Source organism: Galeopterus variegatus, unplaced genomic scaffold (genome assembly GCF_000696425.1).
Source record: "Galeopterus variegatus unplaced genomic scaffold, G_variegatus-3.0.2 Scaffold96, whole genome shotgun sequence".
NCBI lineage: Eukaryota > Metazoa > Chordata > Mammalia > Dermoptera > Cynocephalidae > Galeopterus > Galeopterus variegatus.
In genome coordinates, this window is record NW_007726207.1 from 101,275 (window position 1) to 126,200 (window position 24,926).

Consider the following 24,926-nt stretch of genomic DNA (forward strand, 5'->3'; position numbering starts at 1 on the left):
AAAGACTCTCTACAAGTTAGGTATATATGGACAGTATCTCAACATAATTAAAGACATATATGATAAACCCACTGCCAATATCATCCTAAATGAAGAAAAACTGAAAGCTTTTCCTTTAAGAACAGGAAGTAGACAAGGATGCCCACTCTCACCACTCCTATTCAACATAGTGTTGGAAGTACTAGCCAGAGCAATCAGAGAAGAGAAGGGAATAGGTCATCCAGATTGGAAAAGATGAAGTTAAACTGTCCCTCTTTGCAGATGACATGATCCTATATATTGAACAATGTAAAGCCTCTATGAAAAAACTCTTGGAGTTGATAAATGATTTCAGCAAAGTAGCAGGATACAAAATCAACACACAAAAATCAGTAGCATTTCTATTCTCCAATAGTGAACATGCAGAAAGAAAAATCAAGAAAGCTTGCCCATTTACAATAGCCACCAAAAAAATAAAATACTTAAGAATTGCGTTAACCAAGGATGTGAAAAATCTCTATAATGAGAACTACAAACCACTGTTGAGAGAAATTAAAGAGTACATAAGAAGATGGAGAGATATCCCATGCTCTTCAATTGGAAGAACCAACATTGTGAAAATGTCCATACTACCCAAAGTGATATAAAAATTCAATGCAATCCCCATCAAAATTACAATGACATTTTTCTCAGAAATGGAAAAGACTATCCAGACATTTGTATGGAATAACAAAAGACCACGCATAGCCAAAGCAATTCTGAGCAAAAAATAAAGCTGGAAGCATAACACTACCTGACTTTAAACTGTACTACAAAGTTATAATAACCAAAACAGCATGGTACTGGCATAAAAACAGACACACTAATCAATGGAATAGAATAGAGAATCCAGAAATCAACCCACACACCTACAGCCATCTGATGTTTGACAAAGGCACCAAGCCTACACACTGGGGAAGAGACTGCCTCTTCAGCAAATGTTGCTGGGATAACTGGATATCCATATGCAGGAGAATGAAACTACTCCCATACTTCTCACCATATACTAAAATCAACTCAAAATGGATTAAAGAATTAAATATACACCCTGAAACAATAAAACTTCTTAAAGAAAACATATAAACACTTCAGGAAGTAGGACTGGGCATAGACTTCATCAATACGATCCCAAAAGCATGGGCAACCGAAGGAAAAATAAATAAATGGGATTATGTCAAACTAAAAAGCCTCTGCACAACAAAAGAAACAATTAACAGAGTTAAAATACCACCAACAGAGTGGGAGAAAATATTTGCAAAATATACATCTGACAAAGGATTAATATCCAGAATATACAAGGAACTGAAACAACTTTACAATATAAAAACAAGTAACCCAATTAGAAAATGGGCAAAAGAGTTAAATAAGCATTTCTCAAAGGAAGATATACAAATGGCCAACAGACACATGAAAAAATGCTCAACATCACTCAGCATTCGGGAAATGCAAATCAAAACCACACTGAGATACCATCTCTCCCCAGTTAGGATGGCTAATATCCAAAAGACTGTGAATGATAACTGCTGGCGAGGTTGTGGAGAAAAAGGAACTCTCATACATTGTTGGTGGGACTGCAAAATGGTGCAGCCTCTATGGAATATGGTAGGGAGGTTCTTCAAACAATTGCAGATAGATCTACCATATGACCCAGCTATCCCACTGCTGGGCATATACCCAGGGGAATGGAAATCATCAAGTCAAAGGTATACCTGTTCTCCAATATTCATTGCAGCACTCTTCACAATAGCTGAGAGTTGGAATCAGTCCAAATGTCCATCATCAGATGAGTGGATAAGGAAACTCTTGTTATATCTATACAATGGAATACTACTCTGCTATAAAAAAGAATGAAATACTGCCATTTGCAACATGGATGGACCTAGAGAGAATTATATTAAGTGAAACAAGTCAGGTACAGAAAGAGAAATATCACATTTTCTCACTTATTTGTGGGAGCTAAAAATAAATAAATAAATACACAAATAAACTGGGAGGGAGGGAATAAGACACAACAATTACAATTCCTTGAAGTTGATATGACAAGCGAACAGAAAGGACATTGTTGGGAGGGACGGGGGAGAGAGAGGAGGGAGGCAGGTTTTGGCAATGGGCCACAATAATCAACCACATTGTATATTGACAAAATAAAATAATTTTTTTTAATTGCATATAATTATATATAAATTTTTATGTCTCAAATCTAACACTGGCTTAGGTCTATGCTGGCCAATACAGTAGCTCTAGCCATATGGGACAATTGAACACATGAAATGTGACTAGTGTAATTCTGATTTTATGTAATTATAATTAATATTTAAACATTTTAAATAGTATTTATTTCAGCTACTAGAAATTTTTAAGTATTTCTTGAACAACTTGAGTATGTGAATCTTTTTCTGTTATATGTCTTATGGAATCTAAATGAAGATAAAATATTTCTGATATTAGTCTTTCAATTAAGGTGTGCTGTAGGTGTAAAATACACACTGGGTTTTGAAGAATTAGTACAAAAAAAAAGAGTGCAAAATATCTCATTAATTGTCTTATGTTGTTTACATCCTAAAATGATAATATTTTAGATGGACTAAGTAAAATAAAATATAATATAAAAGTTAGTTTCACCTGCTTCTTTTTACCTTTTTTAACGTGATTATTAGATAATTTAAAATTACACATCGGTCTTAAATTACATTTCTATCAGACAATGCTCTTTTATACAAACCGTGCTCATTAAATTGCCTTACTCTACTGTAAGTTATGTCATTTTCTATAAGGGTTTACTTCAAAACACTCTAAGTTAGTATTTTAACCTGAGCCTCCCATTGCAAAAAATAAATCTCCTATGTTCTTTTTTCTCTGTAGAAAATATTATAGGAAAATCTCTCTCTCTTCCTGATAGGAACATAGGCCTCATTATGCAAAGCAAAACAGGAAGAACTACTTAGGCTCCTCTCTCTTCTCTAAAATTTGCATCAAATAATGCATTCCCAACATTATTCCTGCCGCTTCACTATCACTGAAGCTCTTTCTGCTGAAAATCCTCCTGAGTGAAATAAAGAGAGCAGATGAATGAATGAAACAGATTAGGGTGTTGTTTCCTTCTTCTTTTGTTAGTTGCAAAATGCACCATATGGACATATCACAATGTGTCTTGCAGAAATTTGAATCTCTGAAAAAGTTTTTTTTTTTTTTTAAGAATAACATAAAGTACTTATGATGAATGAACTTTGAGCAATAAGTGATGAATGAGTTTTTGAATAACCATCCTTTCAGAAGTTATATCAAGTTTCTAGAAACAAGCATCTAAGTTCTGTTTAAGTGGCTCATACTTCAGGTTTTTGAACAAATCTAATGCCTCTATAAAGTCCTATAGTGAAGTAAAACCTACACATTTCCAGTGTTTGCATATGGACAGATTTTAGGGATTTGCAAATTAAGATTTTAATCAATTCTTTTGGAGTTTCTTGAGTGGGGAAACTAAATTAACTCTACTTTAGTCTTTAAAAATACTCTGATACTAACTTTGTTTTAAGTATCATCAGTGCTTAGGAATAAGGCTAAAACAATACTATTATAACCTCATGGAAGATGCTACTTGGCCAAATACATATTAAATCAAAGGTTTATTGGCAACCATTTTTATTAACCACACACAAAATATTAAAGAGACAAAAGTAACTGTACTGGCTCTTCAGATATTACAACATAGTACTAGATATAAGAATGCACACATAAAACATTTATGCATTTGAATTGGTAGGCTTTATGGCCAGCTGCCAAAAAAAAATTAAACATATAAAAAATAGAAAAGATCAGCATAAGTTAAGATGGAAGACAATAAAGAAAAATCTAAACCAAAGAAAAGAACAATACGAATATGCTTTAAATAGGGCCAATATAATTCCTGTAGGCTGAGATTCAAACATGATCTTACAACTGTTTCTGGTGATACAGCAAACTAAGTACCTAGAACAACCTCTGTTGAAAATATCCAATCATCCTGGATATTATACATATTTTTTAAATGTTCTTAAAAGAAACAACAAGTTGGCAAGAATAAAAGAAATTCTTAAGTGGAAAAAAATCTAATTGAGGAATAGAATCCAAAGAAGTAAGTAGAATACTGAAGCCACTACCCTCAGGTCATTTGCCTAACTAGGTATATTTAAGCTTCAATTTTTATAGACTTGTGAGATTTTAGAGGTTGCAACCCCAAAGAGATAAACCCTCAGTGTAAAAGCCAACCAGAAATAATCCTTTAACCCCAGAGGCCTGCAGGGAAGTTTGCCTATTTTGAAACTTATTACTGAAGAGAGGGGGAAATATAATCTCTGAGAATTTGAAACCTGAAGCCAGCCCTTAAAAATGTCCACAGAACTAGGGCCGGCCCGGTGGCGCACTGCTACAGTGTGCCGCTTGGGAGCGCGGCGGCGCTCCTGCCGAGGGTTCGGATCCCACACACAGACCGGTTCCCGCTCACTGGCTGAGCGAGGTGCGGGCGCGACACCAAGGGTTGCGATCCCGTTGCCGGTCCCGGTCCGGTACGGGCGCGACACTGAGGGTTGCGATCCGTTGCCGGACATGAAAAAAGATAAAAATGTCCACAGAACTAATGCACATTGCCTCAGTGTTTGGAAAAGATTCAAGTTAAGAATTAAAATTAGTTATCCTGGGCCAAGCCCGTGGCACACTCGGGAGAGTGCAGCACTGGGAGCACAGCAGCGCTCCCGCCGCAGGTTCGGATCCTATATAGGGATGACCAGTGCGCTCACAGCGCTCACTGGCTGAGCGCGGTGCAGCTGGTCTCAAAAAGGACAAAAAAAAAAAAAATTAGTTATCCTAACATAGAATTTCCCCTATTGTCAGATAGAAGCAAAGGAAAATCTCCTCAAAAGACATTCCCCTCATTTCAAAGAAAATTATCAGTTCATTAACATAAACTAAAAACAAAAGGAAAAGAGGCACCAGAAGAAAGAACACAGAATCCAAAAGAACTTCATTGAGATAAGGACATTTCAGACACAGACTATGAAATAATTATATTTAATATGTTTAAAGAAATTTTTTAAGTCAGAAAATATATACATGATAGACAAAGCATGTTTAAAACCAACCATATATAATTTCTTAAAATGAGATGAAGTGAAATTTTAAAACATAATGGAAAGGTTTAACAACAAATAAATAAGAAGAAAACGTGTGAACTGGAAGATAGATATGAAGAAATTACCCAGATTCTTGGTAGCATAGAAAGACAAAGGGATAAAAATTAAAAGAGAAAGGTTAAGAGACATAAACAAAGTGAGAAAGCATTAAATATGTCTACTTGGAGGTCCAGAATGAGATATGGATGAGGAAATATTATGGAAAACAGTATGGAGTTTCCTCAAAACAACTACAGATAGAACTAGCATTAGATCCAGCAATTCCACTGCTGTGTATATACCCAAAGGAATGGAAATCATTATGTTGAAGGGATACCTGTACTCCCATGTTTATTACAGCTCTGTTTACAATAGCCAAGAGTTGGAACCAACCTAAATGTCCATTATCAGATGACTAGATAAGGAAAATGTGTTATAGTTACACAGTGGATTATTACTCAGCCATAAGAAAGAATGAAATACTGCCATTCACAGCAATATGGATGAACTTAGAGAAAATTATGTTAAGGGAAATAAGCCAGGCACAGAAAAAGAAATACCACATGTCCTTACTTATAAGTGAGAGCTAAAGGAAAGAAAGGAAGGAAGGAAGGAAGGAAGGAAGGAAGGAAGGAAGGAAGGAAGGAAGATCATAAGAATATGCTGGACTTTCAGAAGAAGAGAACAGAACTGAGGTTACCAGAGGTCATAAAGGGGGAGGGGGGTGGAGGGAAGGGAAGAATTGTTAAAGGACCACAAAAATCAACTACATTGTATAATGCTGAATATACTAATTATGCTGATTTGAACATCACATATTGCACACAGATATTCGATGCCGTACCCACAGACATGTACAATCAACTATGTTACAATTAAAAAAAAGAAAAGAGTAAAGGAAAGAAAAAAATAAAGGAATGGTGACTGAAAATTATCCAGAACCACTGAAGCACTCTAATTCACAGACTCATACCATACCTATATACATCATAATAAACCTGCTGAAGAACGAACAAAGGAAATGATATTGAAGCAGCCAAAAAGAAAAGATGGATTGCCTTCAAAGAAGTGACACTTCAGACTGACAGCTGACTTCTCATCAGCAACTATGGAAGCCTTCAAATTAGATTGATGTATTTAATATGTCAAAAGAAAATTATAGAATCATGTAACTAGCAAAGATATCAATCAAGTACAGGGACAAAATAGGACATTTTCATAAAAATAAAACCAAACTATTTATGCTCAGCTATTCTTCACTATAAGAAATTAGAAAGGATGCATTTCAGGAAGAAGGCAAGTGATCCCAGATGGAGACAGTTAAATAAACATTAACTATTTGAAACTATAACAATGTGTTATAGAATAAATAAGACAATTAAAATATACCATCACCAAAAAATAAAAATAAAAATTTAACTAAGAGAAGGGTGAATAGAGATAACATGTCTAAGGTCTTTTGTGTTATTTAAGAGAATAAAACAAGTATTAATTAAATTTAGACTTTGATAAGTTAAGCACATATACTGTCATCACAAAAACAATGTTAAAAATGTAGCATCTAATTTCTAAGTAGTATATGAAAAACACTAAGGAGAAAATTAATCAATTAATCTACAAAAATACAAAAAGGAAGAAAAACATGTAAGAGAGGTAACAAACAGAAAACCCAAAATAAGATAGTACAATATATACAAGTATATCAGTAATTACATTAAATGTAAAGAAGACTAAATGCTGCATTTAGAAGACATATTTTCAGAATAAATTTTTAAAAAACCAAAAGCTAAATGCTCTTTATGAAAGACACATTGGAGACTTCCTGTTCCAGGCAGTTAGAGTAAACTGACTTTTCCCTACTCCTTCCTCCACCAAGCGCAACTAGGAAGTTTGGACACTGTATATGAGACAAGCATAAGATGACCCTGACTGGTGGAGAGAAGGCTTATGGGTTAGAGACCTCAGACCCTAGGGAAGGCCTTAGGGACAACACAATGGTGAGTTCCCTGGTTTTGTTTGTTTGTTTTTGTTTCTGTTTTATGCTTCACAGCAACCTGAAAACAAGGGTGCAAACAAACAAACAAACAAAAGGCCCATCAAAAAACCTGCTCTCTCTAGCCAGAGGACCAAGAAAGGGACAGCCTAGCAAGAAAGTAAACTTTTAGACAATAACTGTTCAACTCCAGGCCAACACTGCACAAAAAATTGTAGTGTTACCCATGCCAGCAGCAGCAGAGTGGGGAACCTAGAGTCCCACCTTCCTGAGCTGTAAGGAAACCTCCATCCCCCCCACCCTGCAGGGGTGGTGTCAGAGCAGACAGACCACATCAGGAGCTGTCACTTTTACCCCTGCTTCCCACTCTGCGGTGACAGCAGAGACCATGTGGAGAGCCTGGAAATCCATCCCATCCTGCCATAACAAGGTGCCCTTCTGCCTCCAGGCTGGGGTGGTGTCAGTCAAGACTTTCACCACTGACATTGGCCTAGATATGGGAAACAGCAGTAGGCACTCCTATGCCCCACAGCCAGGCCTACTGGGGAGCCAGGACTCTCACTCTGCCTAGCAGTAACAAGGAGCAGCCCTCCTTGGGTGTCAAGCGAAAGCCAAATGGAGAACCTGGAATTCTACCCCCACCTCTCACCCTCCAGCATCGAGGCTGTCCTGCCCTCACCCCCACTTCCCTTACCAGAAAAGACCTATTGAAACAGAAGGTTTAAATAGTATCCAGAATCTCATAACATAATACCTAAATGTACAGGTTTTCGTCAAAAACTGCTCATTATACCTAAAATCAGGAAAATCTTAAACTGGATGAAAGACACATCTAAAAGATAAGAACACAAAGTTTCAGTGTTAAAAGACAAGGGGAAAACATGCATCAAGCGAGAACTAACCAAAAGAAAGATGGTTTGGCTACATAAACTACAAGTACAAATACAAAATAGACTCTTATGACCAGAAGCTTTGCTTGAGATAAAGTGGGACATTTCATCTAAAGGTTGCAGTTGATGAGGAAGACAAATTTTAATCTACCTAATAATACAGCCTCAAAATTTACAAACAAAAATTGTCAGAATTACCAGAAGAAAGACAGAATAGAGATCTGTTATTACAGCCTAGCCTACTCTAGCTAAAATCTCTGGACAATAGAATTAACTCACCAAGAAGCCTTGTTTAATTCTGGTGAAAATCACTTATCGAGTATGAAAGAAGCTTTTTTCCAAAAAAATGTGGTATTGCCACATCAGCCTCATCTACATCTCTTCTGCTCCCCTGGTGTTCTGAGGAGGTGTTTTTAGGTGTCAGATTGACTGCAGTATTCCTTGTAGAGAGGCAGGGGTGGGTGGACTGGCAATGAGAGTCGCAGCTGTGCCCTATGCTCACCTGCAGATTTCACTGCTCCAGAGTATGGGGCTTAGTGAAACTCAAGAAAAAGCATTAGACATTTCCATGAATATAAACAGCATCTGTTAAGATTATGGCATTTTCTACAGAAACCCAACAGTAATGATTATAGAATGCTCCCATTAGAATACCTCAGGAGTCAGTCACTCAGAAGCAAGACAAACCTTGAACATGTTAAGTTAAAGTATAACCCCAGTTCTTGGCATTATGCTTTCCTAGGGTTGCCTAGATTCTCCTGTGTGCACTAGTAAAAGTATCCCAGGGAGAATCATAAGTTTTCTCCTTCTGGAAGAAGTTAAAAAAACAGTGTTAGAGAAAGAGAAATGAAGGCAAGGCTCTCCTTACTAACCACCCGTCATTAAGAAAAGCACGGGAGCAAGTCCAGGGTCTTGCACTACTGTTCTTAACTAGTCTCAGAGGCAAAAGCTGAGCAGAACAGCCACTGAACTACCCAGTATGTATTAACACAATATCCCTAGGCAGGACATCAGAAAAATCCACAGATTTTTCTCTATGCTCCCACTGCCCTGGTGAATGTCCTTTCAGAAGACAGTGTGAACGGACAGAACCACATGCTGCAGCTCTGAACAGTACCACCTATAGGCAACACGCAAGGAAAGATCAGGATCCTGAAAGCCTGGAGCACAAGACCCTCAGAGCTAAATTTCTCTCTCAAGGTCAGTCTTCCACAATCTGCCTTTCCCTAATCACCAGGACTGCAAATCATAAAGGAAATTTATGAAACACCAGCTCATAAGTGAAGAGTAGAAGGGATCTACCCTTACTGTCATGATTCCAGTGGCCTACAGAGTTGAAACCAAGCCTGGTAGATGTGTTTCTCTCTCCCAGCATCACTGTCAGGAAACTGCAGGAGAAACAGCTATATTGTTAAAGAATTTTATTTTAAGTCTAAAAGAATCAATCACATGGAATGTACGTAGTCTTCCTTACCGGAAGACCTTTTATGCCAGGCTATAATCTAAAAGACCTAAAACTTCACTGCCTGCACTGCTGGAAGCTTTTCCATTGAACGACACTTTTTTTAAAAACCTCTACATTTTGGTTTTCATCTCTTTAGCAGAGCAAATTATCCCATGAGCCTGTGGAGAAGTGGGAGGTTATTGTTCATAAAACTATGAAAGAGCATAACACAACAATGCAAATGAGAAGCTTGAAGTCTGTTTCACCAGTTAAAGCTTCTAGCAAATACTCATTCTCAGAGAAAAGAAGGGGAAATATGCTGTAGCCTTTGTATACAAAGTTTCGAGACAAATATTAGCACTGTATTTAAGGGAAGAAAGAAATAGCTATTCAATTCAATGCCTCCCTCCATTACTCCAAAGCCACCTTTTAAGGATGGTTTGTTATGAGACAGAATGAATGTTTTCTGCCTATCTGACCTAGAGAGGTCTGTTAGTCCACAATTCTATAGCTTCTGACTAGAACGTACTAACTGAAGGCTATAGAAATCACTGAAGGACATTAGTTATCCAGCATTCAGGCAAAATAACATTCCCTGCTCCTGCTTACTCTCAAATAGCCCTCACATAGAATTTACTTTAGGCAGCAGAGGCCTCCTGTTAAGGAGCAAAATCCTGGGGGTGAGGGAAGGGGTGGCACAGGGAATTCATTTCAGCTTCCTGGGTAATGCTTGGATATTCAGTGAATTCTTTCAATTTTTCAAACACAGTGAGTACTTATCTGATTTTAGGGCATCCACATTGTGAAGCAGGTCTTACCTGGCCCATTTCATGCTTTCTGTTCAACATTAAATGCAGGTCTCAAGAAAGGAGTACATGAAGGGAGAGACCTCACCGTTTCAGACCAAGTGCATGTAGGAAGAGCTTTGCACGTTTGGGCTACTTAAGGAACAGCCAGAAACCAATAGCCCACTTTGAACTCCTCGATAGTTGCAGGACACAGGAGAAAGTCATCCACAATGACACTAGAGTTACAGTAGGCCCCAAAATAATGGGTTCTTAGAAGTCTTCCAAGGCTCACCTTAAATAAGCATCACCCCAAGGTCTTTCCCTACTTCCTGGACACCTTCCTCCATTGCAGTGTTGTTCATATATTCATATATTTACATGTCTACTTCCCTTCACAGGCAGTGTATTCACAAAAGGCAGATCCTCGACTCATTTGTGCATATATTCCCAGCATTTAGCACAGGTTCTGATACATAATAAATGTTGGATGAATAAGCTATGGGTCTTTCCTTGTGGATCCCCAACCTGAAGGAACTAAAACATCTATTCTTGCCCCCAGGCCATCTGGCATGACTCATGAATAACCACATGCACATGCTGATTAGATCCATTCTAAATGTAATTTCCAGCCTCAGTTGGCCTTTGGTGATAACCAAAGTTCTATCATTTTTCCCACTCTCTGGGCTATCCACATCCCCCATGCAGCTGTTTCAAACTGTTAACCTTCTCCTAAACCTCCTAAAATCACTTTCAAAATCTGACCACTGGCAGATGTCATAATATCCTGCTAAATAATAGAGGCTATCAGGTACAAATCCCTTCAATTTCTATTTTATTTCCTTGTCTTCTTATTTAACTCTATCCTCATCCTTTTTTCATCTCTTCTTTTCTCGAAGGAAAATGTCATGTTCTTTTCCAATGTGAAGCACCTATGTATGGATTCCCCCCTGTTCAACATCCTCCAGGATTTCTCTCCATCAATTAGCCACAACATTCTTGTCCTTTCCTTTTCTCTGTCTCCACTGAGAGAGCTTTGAAGCCAGGTTTCTAGCTATGACATCAGTTTCTAGATATGTAACCATGAACAAGCTCTCTAACCTCAGTTTCCTCATCTACAAAATGGGAATGATCCATGCCTGACAAGGTTTTAAGGGTGAATTAACGAGATAGTGTTCATAAAGTTCTCAGCCAATGCCTGGTACATATGCGCACTCAATAAATAAACATCCCTTTCCTTTCTTTCTCCCCCATCCAAACTCAAATCCCTTCTAAGGCTTCTGCCTCCCATTTTTGACGACAACATTCTTTCTTTCCTTCCCTTCCTTTCAAACCCTGAATTCTGTGCCTACAGTTTTCTCATTCGCTCCTCAGCCCACTGCAATCTGTCTTCTCCCTGCTCACTCCTCTGAAACATCTCTCACAACTGAAACTAAGACTCCTGAATTCTCTGTGTTTCACAGATATAAATTTTTTTCTGGAAAAAAAAGAAGAAGAATGAATCATGGAATAAAAGACAGGATGAGTGCATGAATAGAGGATACCCTCCCTAGTTGATCTTATCTATTTTCATGGCTTTAACTTTTAGCTGTATTACTTGAATTCCAAAAGTACCTCTGGAACTCTCTCTCTCCTAAACTCAACTCCCTGTTTCTAACGGCTTTCCAATACTCTCTAGCTGGACATATCCCAGGACCACAACAAAGATTTAGACAAGAATCTACCCAATTGCCCAAACTGGAAACTCTGGTGCAGCCATTCCTGTGAAGAAGACGTTTTTATCTTATCTCTTGGAGCTAATCAGTCACTAGATCTAGTCAATCTACATCCAAAATATCTCTCAATATTAACCAAATTTCTGGAGAGTGGAAGGTTCTCTAAATGTTAACTACATGTTCTAGGATTCACCCACCTATAGGTGCAATCACACTAACTTAAATAACCCAGGTTCTTTTTTGTTTACAACCTGTATACTTGGGTCCTCCAATATCCCCAGTCTTCTGAGGGAGAGCCTCACGTGTGCCTACAAACCAAGTGCAATGTTGTCCTCCCCTGCATTAGCTTCTCCTCCCAGGCATGATGCCACCTGTAGGTGCTTGATAATTGCCACTGCTGATGGTGCTCAATGCCAGCAAATGAATGATGCTGCCTGGAATGCTCTCCCCCAAGATTCCCAAAGCCTCACACTTTGAAACATCAAGGAGATTCAGGTTTTATGGGAAAGTGAAGACATGGCCCTCCACGCCACTCAGGCTGCATGTGGTCTCCCACCATGGTAGCAGAACGACTGGTAACAGCTCTGACAGCATCTCTCAGAAATCTGCCCCATCCTCTCTCTCTCACACTCCTCTCTCTAGAACTACCACTCCATCTGTATTAGTCCATTTCTGTTGCTTATAATAGACTACCTGGAAGTAGGTAATTTATAAAGAAACAAAATGTTTATTTCTTACAGCTTCAGAGGGTGGAAAGTCTAAAGTCCAGGGAACACATCTGGTGAGGGCCTTATTCCTGTTGGTGGTGACTGTACAGCAACACAGGGTGTCACATCATGAGAAAGGCTTGGCAAGAGGGAGAGAGAGCTTTTCTTCTTTTAAAGCCATCAAACCCATGACCACCCATTAAACCATTAATGGATTAATCCATCCACTAGGGCATGATCCACATAATCTAATCACCTCTTCAAGGCCCCACCTTTCAATTACCATAATCAGATTTCTCACTCTCTAAACACTGTCACAGTGGGGGTTCAGTTTCTAATACATGGGACTTTGGGGGACACGATTCAATCTGTAGCACCGTCTCAAGAGTCAGGGAGGAAACCAGAGGTGTTCAATTCTGTCTGCTGGACTAGTCAGTGAGCCTGCATTACTGACAAAGATAATCTTTTAATTCTTTGTAAGGCCAGTTCCTCAAACTGCAATAAAAATCCACTCTAATAAATACATGCTCCATAAATGAGACAGCTCCACCCACAAGTTCCACAAACAGCCAAACACAGGATTTTAGTTAAGGTTACCTAGGAGACCCCACTACATTTACTTGAGAGATAACTACATGGAAAAAAAGAAATAGAAAATTTTAAAAATAGTCTAAAAATCACTAACTCTTTTGGGTGAAAAAAAAAAAAAAGAAAGGAAATGAGGGTGTGTGTGTGTGTGTGTGTGTGTGTGTTTGTGTCTGTCTGTCTGTCTGTCTGTAGCAATATTGCAAAGAGTTACTATCCTAAATTTACAATAAATTCAAACCAACTGATAAGAAAAACATAAAAATTTCAATCCAAAAATAGGAAAGAAATATAAGCAAACTATTTTAAAAGAGGAAATGCAAATGTCCAGAAAAGATACAGGAAAATATTCAGATTCACTATCACTGAAAGAATTGTAATTTAAAACAACAATAAATAATGTGTTTTATTCCCTATCAAATTAACCAAGATTTCTCAATTGAAAGCATCCAATGATAGTGGATAAGATAGATGCCCTCATATACTGCTTATGGGAGGACAAATTGGTACAATCATCCCCAAAAGCAGCAAATGCCAATATGTATGGAGAGTCTTATAATTGTTCATTTCCTTTTTATTAAGTAATTACTCTTCTATGAAAATGTCACAGGAAGATAATCAGAAATATAGACACATTTCTGTAAAGCACAAGGGTATTTATTACAGTATGTTTTTAATAAAATTCAAAAAACAGTAACAACATGAATGCCCACCATGAAGGAATTGATTAAATATGTTATGGCATATCTATCAATGAAATACAATGAAGTATCAAGTTTCTGAAGTTTTTGTGACATGAGAAAATAAATATAATTTGTTTCCTTTAAAAAGCAGAATTCAATTTTTTTTTTACATAATATGAACCCAACTGTGAAAAAAAAATTACAGAAAATGGAAAGGAAATATGTTAAAATATTGAGTAGTTGCCACAAAAGTATAGAATTATGAGTGATTAGTGTGGGAATCTATCTTTATCTTATGTAATACTTTAAAGTTTTCTATACAAAAGGTCCCAGTGGAAAAAAGAACATAAATTATTTTACCTATAAAATTAGCAAAATAAATACACAGGATGATGATCAATGCTAGGTAGAATGTGGTGAATCATGTGGTATACTCTCATGTACTCTTTGTAGAAGCTTTAAAAAGATTTGAAGGAAATGTACCAAAATGTTAACAGCAATGACTTCAGGGAGTTGGTATCAAGGTTTTCCTTCTCCAAATTCCTCATGCTATTGTATATGTATTAGTTTCCTAGGGCTGCTGTAACAAAGTGCCAAAAACTTGGTGGCTTAAAACAACAAAAATGTGTCTTCTCACAGTCTGGAGGCTAGAAGTCCAAAATCAAGGTGTCAGCAAGGTCACATTCTCTCTAGGGTGGAAGGCTTCCTGTCTCTTCTGGCTTCTGTTGTTTGTGACATCCTTGGTATCCCCTGGCATTTGTTGGCTTGTTTGTGCATCACTCCAGTCAAATACCTGTCTTCTCCCCATGTATCTTCACATCATGTTCCCTCTGTGCATGTCTGTCTCTGTTTCCAAATTTCCCTTTTTATAAAGACACCAGTCATATTGTATTGGGGCCCATCCTAATAACCTCATTTTAACTTGATTATCTCTGTAAAGACCCTACTTCCACATAAGGTCTCATTCTGAGATACTGGGAATAAAGACTTAGGCACATCTTTGGGGGTCAGAGGGAGGACACAATTCAACCCATAACACTGTTCTCACTAAATTTGCTGCAATAGGCGTGTATTATGATAATAAAGAAAAAGTATAATAAAAATCATCCAGTACCATGCTAAAGTGGCTTTCAAATATACTCTTTCTTTTCCATCCCTACTACATTCTCTAGGCTGCTACTGCCCAGATTGGGGCACCCACCATCCCACTGCCTCTCCCAGGGCTACTGCAATAGTGTACTCCCTGGTCTCTTCACTCTAGTTTTTTTCCTTCCATCTATCTTTCTCATTGTTTCCACATTTTTCTGATCTTGTTACTCCCTACTTAATAACTCTTATAGATCTCTAAGGTTTGCAAGATTAAACCCCAACTCTTTAAACATGAGTTTATAACCTAATCCATCCTCCCTCCAACCTTAACACAACTTAACCTCCCACAACTTCCTATCCATAACTCTGTTTTCACCAACCTGAGAAACCTATAAATTAGACTTACTGCACTGCACAGTTTCATGAATGGGCCAATCTCACATCTTGGTTCTTAGGCCCCCATGCCTTTGATCCCCTTTATTGATTTATTCAAGAAACAGGTATTGGACACCCACCACATGCCAGGCATTGTACTAGGAATTGACAATTTAAAAATAAATTACCTCCTCCAACTTTCAGGAGCTCAGTTTATTAGAGCACATCAGACGTGTAAATAGTAAGTTCTAAAATATAGTATAAGTGCTGTTATAAAATTTTGCACAGGGTACACGTGGGGTGGAAATGTAGAAGGGATTGGTAGACTGGGGAAAGATTTCATAGCAGAGGTACCCCAAACCTTTAAAAACATGGGCAGGTATTCAAGTGACCTGCCCCTTCTCACTTCCATTAGGTGTCTGATGAAATTCGATTCATTCTTTAAGGATCAATCTTCTAAAACCTCAGGAAACCATTCACCTACTGCTCCATGATAGTGAATGGTTCAAAGCATGTTGCTGTTTTGGGCTCTTTGTCTTTGCTATGGGACTATGAAACAGACATCCATTCTCATATTGCCTCACCCCATCTCAGATGGGCGACATTCAGGGTAACACTCATAGTAGGGGTCTTCGAAAAGCTCATGGAAAGATTCACATTGTCTTTTAATTCTATTTTCCCACAAACTTTTGAAGTACCTTCATATTGCAGGTCTTTATACAAGGGTCTCTGCTATGGTCTGAGTGTTTTTGTCCCCCCCAAATTTACGTGTTGAAGGCTAATCACCAAGATGATAGTAGTAGAAGATGGAGGCTGTGGGAGGTGATTAGGTCATGAAGGCCCTGCCCTCATGAGTGGAATTAGTGCCCTTATAAGAGAGGCCCCAGAGAGGCCCCAGAGAGCTGCCTTGACCCTCCTGCCCTGTGAGGACACAAAGAGGAGCCATCTGTGAGGAACAGGCCCTCACCAGACATCAAATCTGCTGGAACCTTGATCATGGACTCTTCAGCCTCTAGAACTGTGGGCAGTAGTTTTCCATTGTTTATAAATTACCCAGTGTAAAGTATTTTGTTATAGCAGCCCAAATGGACTAAGACAATCCCTGTTGTTTATAAAAGGATTTTCAAAGGCATTTTCTCACGTTACCTTACTTGAGCTGCATAATGACCCTAAGAGTTATAAATACCAGATTATTTCCATTCTGCAGCTAGAGAAATCAACACAAGTGATGAAATGACCTGCCTCATGTTCCACCATGAGAGAATGAACTACTGTGCATGAGTGAACACAGGGCCCCTTCTTGGAGGGTAAGTTCTCCTGGGACGTAGCTCTTTTCAGAGATTATCACTTTTCCATCTTTCTTCAAACTGTGCTTCAGCCTCAAAATTCTCTTTTATTCACTGTACCTTTAGTACAGATTTCCGCATATCATATAAATAAATGTCTTCATACTTCTATGTCTAAACACCACATGTGCATAACAAAAGTCACACAGTAAAGAAAACTCAACAGAAAAGATCAAGAAGATTCTATACTTCCTAGCGCTCCATTTGGGATCACTATCATACCCCTCTGGTGACTGCTCTTCACTTGACTGCCTTCTGTTGGCTGCTGTTAATATCATGGGATAATCACTAATTTATTATCATAGCACCCTTTAGCTATAATGATCTTTCCAATACTCGTTTTTTGTCCCCATCAATATTTATTGCATTTCACTGCGGCTATTTTCCATTAGGAAACACAGAAATCAATATTAAGATCATTCTCTAGTAGTACTATGTCCTCCCCACTGTCACTCCTTAATAAGTGATTTCTAGTAAACCCAGTATAATTTGCTGTTTCTTAAGACCTCGGTGATAAACTCAAGCCTTGGAAAATGCTTAAATTTTAAGAGTAAGCTATGTACTTCTCCGGGCTGTGTTTATAGTGTGAAGCATCACTTCAAGCATCCCAACCGTGCCTAATGAACTTGCTAAAAGAAAATATTCTCACCTCTCTTTTTCTGAATCAGGCAGACCCATTTAATTATTTTCCCATGAGTTATATCCTTTGTGAGAATGAAGCCAAAAAGCTGTCCGGGACTATAACAACATACATCTTTTCCCCAGCACCTGTGCTTCACGACATTTTACACCTTGAAATCTACCAAATTGTGTCAAATCTAAACATATCACCAGGATCCCAATTTGAAAATGACACGAGGGCATTGGTGCTGAAAGCTGTGCCCCAGACACCTGCAGAAGGTGCAGGATGGCCCCTGCAAGCGGGGCCTGTGTGCAGAATAGACAGCAACTGAAGGGCGCTGCGCCAGCAGGGCTGAGCACAGAGCATTGAGAACATACCAGGTGAGCCCGTGCAGCTGGCACAACATTAATATCAATAAGCTGGGGTCTGTAGAGTATTCCATAACGCTGTGAAAAAAATGAGTTGGAGCCGCCAGTTGTCAAAGCTTATTAACCTGCCTGGGATCTTTCAGATGCGTGGCTAAATAGTCATCAGTAGGCCTATACATTCCTCACAGGGTTGCTGCTTTCAGGAATTTCTCCTGATTTAGTGTGGCTTCTCTCCCTTTTCTCCTCTCTGTCTTTCCACCCTCTTCACTACCTCCTCCCCATCTCCCCACCACCATTTTGGTTTTCTTCAGTCTGAAACTGGTCCCGAAATTGCTACATTGTGGAAAGGTTTCCGCATGAATGAATAAGGAAAATCTCTGCTTTGGGTCTTAGCTTGCCTGGGAGAGGTAAGAGTCAGCAACTAGGAAGAAGGGAGGTGCGAGGCCAAAACGCATGGGGTGGACGCATACGTGGGAGAGGAGCAGCCGGCAGCACGAATATCTAGACAACGTTTTTCCTCTGCACAAATTTTGTTATTTGTCACCCACACATTCCTCTGAGGATCCAACTGGCTGCACAGTGTTACCAATGGGGCAGAATGGAGCTGCCCACTCTGACCGGCCACACGCACCCCTCTTCCTCCTGGAGGAAGTCCAGGGCCACAGAGCTAGCCTGTTGGAGCTGGATTTCCAGGACAGGGGCAGCTTCCAGCCAAGTTGTACGCTGCTGGCCAGTGAAGCCCAGTGGGACATTCTATGCAAGTTGTGCCCATGAGCTCCCCGGATGGAGTCTGAAACACTGGGTGCTATGAAATGTCCCCTGGCTCCTTTGCAGGATGCCCACGCAAACTTTTCCTGCAACAATCACATGAATGGCATCGACTTCCCAACTGCTCCCCTCCACCCTATTACGGGATCAATATCTAGTCATACTGTATGAAACCATCCTATTCCTCTGACAGGAAATTAGTACAATTTGATTTTTTCTTTCTGTTATTAAATCTGTGTAATAGACTCAGAGCAAGGCTTGGAAATAATGATTCATCACCGCCCTAAGTGCATGTCCAGGATGCAAAGCCACTCCCAAAACCCCTAAAAGTGCAATTTGGGGTAGGAAAAAGGGAAACACAGTCTAGAGAAATGACTATGTCATTATGATGCTGCCTGACTTCCCGACAAAAATAGAAGCTGTACAGAATGCAGTGCTGGCAGGTGAGGTAGAAGCTTCGCAGCCTTTGCATTTGGGAACCTGGATTTAAGCAGACTTTGGAGTAGTAAGTAAAAGCTATTTCCCAAACACAATTGATGCACATCACAAGCTCCTTGTCCTCCTAAGGTCATTGTGGCTCCATGTTTATTGATGAGTATGCTTTGTCCTAATCAGTATTCAAATCAGACTGTTTGCCTTATTTTAAAACCAGTTTTACATATATTGTGGTTTTAGAAGTTATTTAAAAAATGAAACCTCCACTAACAGCACAAAAAGTAGCATGCATAAAGCAACAGAAGGTTTTGCAAAGACTATAGAAGAAAGGGGGAAATGCCAGTGATTACTCAGGAAAAATCTTTGAAAAACATTCTGTGAAGAAACAATTTCTGCTGATGTGTCATGTCTTGCAAGTTTTCTATGAGGCATCAGTGTCGCTTTAAAGAAACATTTGTCAGGAAGGGTGAGTTTTAAATGTGTCATCTTAATTACTACATGAATAACCTTTAGATTCAAAACGATTTTTTGATTCACCCACTGAATAAAATACTTGAAAGCTAACCAAACTTTTTTTTTTAAACATTACCAAGATTTTCTGCTCCTGTGACTTCCAATCCAAATAGCTTAGCAACTCTGGGACAGATATAAGTCTAACAGTTAAACTCTATTCTCTGAACCATGGAAAGAATCAATAAAAATTGTTACTAGGGTGATAAGAGTGAGGATATGACTGTTACCTGTGCTGGTGTCACAGATGGGCAAGTTTGGGCAGGTTAAGGTATCTGTAATCACGGAAGAACTCTAATGCCCTTTAAGGCCTCTCTAAGCCTGGCAATGTCCAGAGAAGGAATATCGGAAGAAATGCCACCAGCTTCTTCTGTTGGTTTCTCTGACTGCTTTGATCCTAACTCTCCAGGTAGCTCTTTAGCATCCATGAAACAAGGACTGAAAGGCAATGTGAGCTGAATGCCTGCATTTGCATTAGTTCATATGAATTACATAAATTAATCAGGACTAGAAGACACCAGCCGTGGGTAGAGTCCCTAGACAGGCACAGGAACAAACTTCACATGGGGATCAGCACTACCCTGAACAGGTCTGACAGGTGAGTTTTAAGGATGCTCTGTGGCTGTGGGGAAGTGTCAGAGGGTAAGTAGAGGTGCCTGTGCATCATCTCAGGAGGGCTGGCCAAGCATAAGGGAATGGACTCCAACTGCAAACTAGATTGCAGCGTAACACCCCAGAAAGCAGAAACTGAGTCTCCAACCCAGTACTTTTCTAAAGTTTCCACGGTACCCTCCTAATGGCAGAGAAGAGTGAAAATATGAACCTATCACAGTCCAGGTGGGGGTGTGAAAACTGGGAATTGTGAAAGAGTCCTAAATTCTGTTAGCAGTGATTTTAAAATATCTTTGAATTCTCCTGGTTTAGCATAAAAATCAATCAAACCATATAACATAGCAGGTAATGAGTCTTTATTGGTTGTATATAAACTAATATTCAAATTGTTTCCCATAGAATAAAACTTTGTGTGCTTTTCTATGTGTACTGCATAAATCCAACTGCCAAACTGAAAAGCAAGACTCTTACCCATTTGGACTCAGTCTTTAAGAAAAAATGTGAGCTAGGTAACACATCAACAGTCTAATCTCCTTAATAAGATGTTGGGGGAGAAGCAGAGGGAAGTTCCCCATAAGTGTAAAAAAAAGTCTGTTCAAGTGACCTAGAGATTAGTTTCTAGAGTGTCAGGCTGGGATAAGAAAGGAGCTAAACAAGATATGATGAGTCTTAAGGAGAACACACAGTACAACCTCAGTTTAGAATTTAAAATATTTATAAGGATAAAATTACTAGCCTAAAAGAGGCCTATAAAATATAATTAACTGATTTGCGGGACTTTCAAGGGGTCTGGGCTGCAGAGAAGGCAAAATATGGTAAACCTTATATTTGCAAAATTGGAGCTAGAGAGCAGTGGATAATTTGGAATTGGTCAATAACACCAACAGTCTCCATAAGCATTTCCTCCCCAAAACCACCCTAACTAAGCAAACAATCTAGGTGAAAAGTGTAATGTCCTTTCAAGGCCTTACCACTCACTTTCAATTAGATTGCTGTCCTAAGCTTCCCTACATTAAAGTTCTGCAACCAGCACTAGCTTTCACCTGGAGCTGCCAATAACCACAAGCAAATTCTATTTCATTATAATGAAGGTAGAATAAGTTATCTGTTGTAATGGCTTTTTGGTATATATGTGCCCTATGAACTCGCATTTAAGTTTATTCTGTTTTTTTTTTTTTTTTTCTATCAAAACACCACTTCATTCAGTTCACATTTGCATAATTATCTCTTTCAAGTAAAAAAAAAATTTAATAAGATGGAATTGTCGAATCAAAAGCCATGAATATTTTACATTTTGAAATCCTCTAGAAGATTTTTTCCAATTTACTCTCCCACTAACAGTCCATAGTCTGAAAGTTTTTTACACACCCTTATTGACTTAAAGTTTTGAAATTATTTTTATCTTTGCTAAACTAAGAGAAATTTTTATTTGCAAAATTTTTTATCCAGTTAAATTTCTTTTCGTAAATGTATTGGCCATTTGTGTTTCTACTTTTTTGAATTGACTGTTCATGTCTTCTATCTATTTTCTATTAGGGTGATGGCATTTTCTTATTAATTCAAAAGAGCTCTTTCTAAATTAGCAATATTAACCCTTTGTCAGACATAATACATGTAATTCAATATTTTTTCCAGTTCATCATTTTTTTTTAATTTTAGATGAACGTTTTTATATTATAAAATGCATTGATCTTTTCTAGCTTAGAAAAGCTAGACACTCTCCAAGATTAAACATATTCATTGGTGTAAGAAGGATACAACTTCATTTTCTTGCAAATAGACAACAGTTTCCCCTAAGTCTTTTGTTGAAGGCAGAGTACAATACCAAGGTTTCCCAATTCAGTCATAGGTGTCAACTGGGGAATTAGTTAAAAATAAAAATGTCCAAGTCTCAACCCAGACCTGCAGAATCAGAATCTCCAGGGAAGGAATCAGGGTATCCATATCGCTCCAAGTGATACTTATGATCAGAAAATGGGGAAATGATTGGAAAAGAAGATATGAAAGTTATCTACACCTCTCAGTGGAAGACCACTCATATGGAAGTTTATTTCAAAATTGTTATTTTTCTTCTGTTTTGGAAAATCGAGGTTATGGACTATCCTAGACCGATAGAGTTTGGATGTGTTGTCCTCCCAAAACTCATGTGGAAATCTGATCCCCAGTGTGGCAGTGTTGGGAGCTGTTTGAGTCATGGGGGAAGATCCCTCATGAAAGGATTAATGCTCTCCCTGGAGGGTAGGGGTAGTGAGTGAGTTCTCGCTCTATTACTTCCCACAAGAGCTGGTTGTTTAAAAGACCCTGGCACCTCCCCTCTCTCTCTTGCTTCCTCTCACCATGTGATATGCTTGTACCCACAGGCTGCCTGCCACTTTCTTTCCTTTTTTTTTTTTGCTCCGGACAATTTAATATTCTGTAGTCTTTAAACAGGGACACTGGAGCAGAAAGATTCAAAATCTCTTCCACAAGAACAATATTAAAGTTTGGATATCAAATATACATTCTGAACACCCATGTACAAAATGATAAAGAATCACAAAACACATTAAGTATTTATGCATTTGCTATCTATTTCCAGGAAATATTTTGAGTTCATAATTTCTAAGCTCATGAATACTTTCTTCTTTTTTTTTAAAAAAATTATCTTTATCCTTTTTTTTTTGTCAACCATTTAAGTGTCATCTTTCCTATTATATCATTCCTGCAAACATATATTAAGCAACAGATATGACCCAGATACTGGATCAAGTGTTAAAGTTATAGCAGTTAAAAAGACAGACAAGTTTCTATCCTCATGGAGCTGACAGTTACTTGGGGGAAAGAGCATTGCATAAATGGTTGACTTAATAATTGTTAAACAGTAACAGTGAGTAAAGAGCAAAAATATTTATTTAAAATATTTTAGTAAAAATGGGGGTGATACACTGACAGAAAACTTTTTTTTTTAATACCAGTTTTCTCAGACTACAGAGTCCATTTTATTTACTTCACAATTTCTGAGATACACACAAATTCCATGAGCAAGGCTAACTACACCATGGGTATTTTTATACCACTGTTTACTCTTTCAATCGTGTGTTCACACAATGCAATTAGTCATTAAATAATCAGGTGTAATTATTAAGAATCAAATTACTGTGATAGCAAACAAGTTACCAACATTTTCTGTTTTAAGTAGTTGCCATAATTGCTGCAAGAGTTTTCTTTTTTGTTGTTGTTTTGCATATATTTTTGTTTTAATTTATTTTATTTATTGAATCAAAATCAATTATACATATTTTGGCGGTTGAACTTTGAGATATGTTGATTAAATCAATATTACTAGCATATATATTGTTACAAATCGTAATTATTCTTTATGCCCCTTGTCCAATCTCTCCCTATCCCCCATTCTCTCCCCCTCCCCCCTCAAATTGTCCTAGATTTCTTCTCTCCTCTGAAAGAATAATGGTTAGTCTGTTAATTTGTTGCCTAGATGATCTGTCCAACTCTGAGAGATGTGATCAGGTCCCCCAATATTATCATAGAGCAGATGCTTCTTCTGTCACTCTGAAATGGGTTTTGTGGAAAGAGACATCCTCTTCTTTTCTTTGTCTCTGCTGGTGTGAATGCACTCCAGTGGTTGACAGACCATCTGCGTGGTGGTTGTGGCATCTAGCCACTTTTGCAGCAGCCATGGTTATTGTGGTGGCTGTGGTGGGCCACCCACATGGAGGTGCTGTTTTTGGTATGCTCCTTGGCACTGACAGTATGCCTGGTTGTGGGGTGTGTTTGGTCCCCTTCTCCATGCCTCTGGTCCCTGGGCAGGCCCCAAGGCACTATCGCCATGTGCCTGGTTGTGGAAGGAGGGTCTGGTCCCCTTCTCCATGCCTTGGGTACCCAGGTGGGCCCCAAGGTGCTGGCATTTTGTGCCTGTTGTGGGAGGAGGGTCCAGTCCCTGGCTCCATACCTCAAGTCACTGGGCAGGACCTGAGGCACTGGCTTGGTGTGCTTGGTTGTGGGAGAGAGGTCCAGTCCCGTTCTCCTTGCCCCGGTCCCCGGGTGGGCCCTGAGGTGCTGGCATGGTGTGCCTTGTTCTGGGAGGACTGTCCGGTTCCTGACTCCATGCCTCAGGTCACTGGGTGGGGACCCAAGGCACTGGCTTGGTGTGCCTAGATGTGGGTGAGAGGTCCAGTCCCCTTCTCCAAGCTCCAGGTCCCCGGGTGGGCTCTGAGGTGCTGGCATGTTGTGCCCAGTTGTGGGAGGGTGGTTTGGTTCCCCTTCTCCATGTCATGGGTCCGTGGGCAGGCCCCAAGGTGCTGGAGCGTTGTGCCTGGTTATGGGAGAGAGGTCCCATCCCCTTCTCCTTGCCTCGGGTCTCCAGGTAGGCACCAAGGTGCTGGTGTGGTGTGCCTGATTGTGGGAGGGGGGTCCCATCCCCTTCCCCATGCCTCAGGTCCCCGGGCAGGCCCCAAAGTGCTGGCATGGTGTGCCTGGTTGTGGGAGGGAAGTCCAGTCCCCTTCTCCATGCTTCGGGTCCCCAGGCTGGCCCCGAGGTACTGGCACAGTTTGCCTAGAAGTGGGAGTGGAGTCCGGTCCCCAGATCCAAGCCTCCTGTTCCCAGGCAGGCCCCAAGGTGCTGGTGGTATGCCTGGGCCGGAACTAATTTTTTGTCCTTTGCTTCTAACATGGGGGAACTTCCTGTGAGAACCAGTACTTGAGCTGTGTGCTTGAGTAAATTGCTACTTTGCTGCTCTTTCCCTAAGGAAGGCGTTTTGTGCAGCTCAGGGTTTAATGGTTGGCCTTATAGGTACTTCTGGCTCTCCAGAGACCCAGTGGATCCGTGTTCTGTAGAATT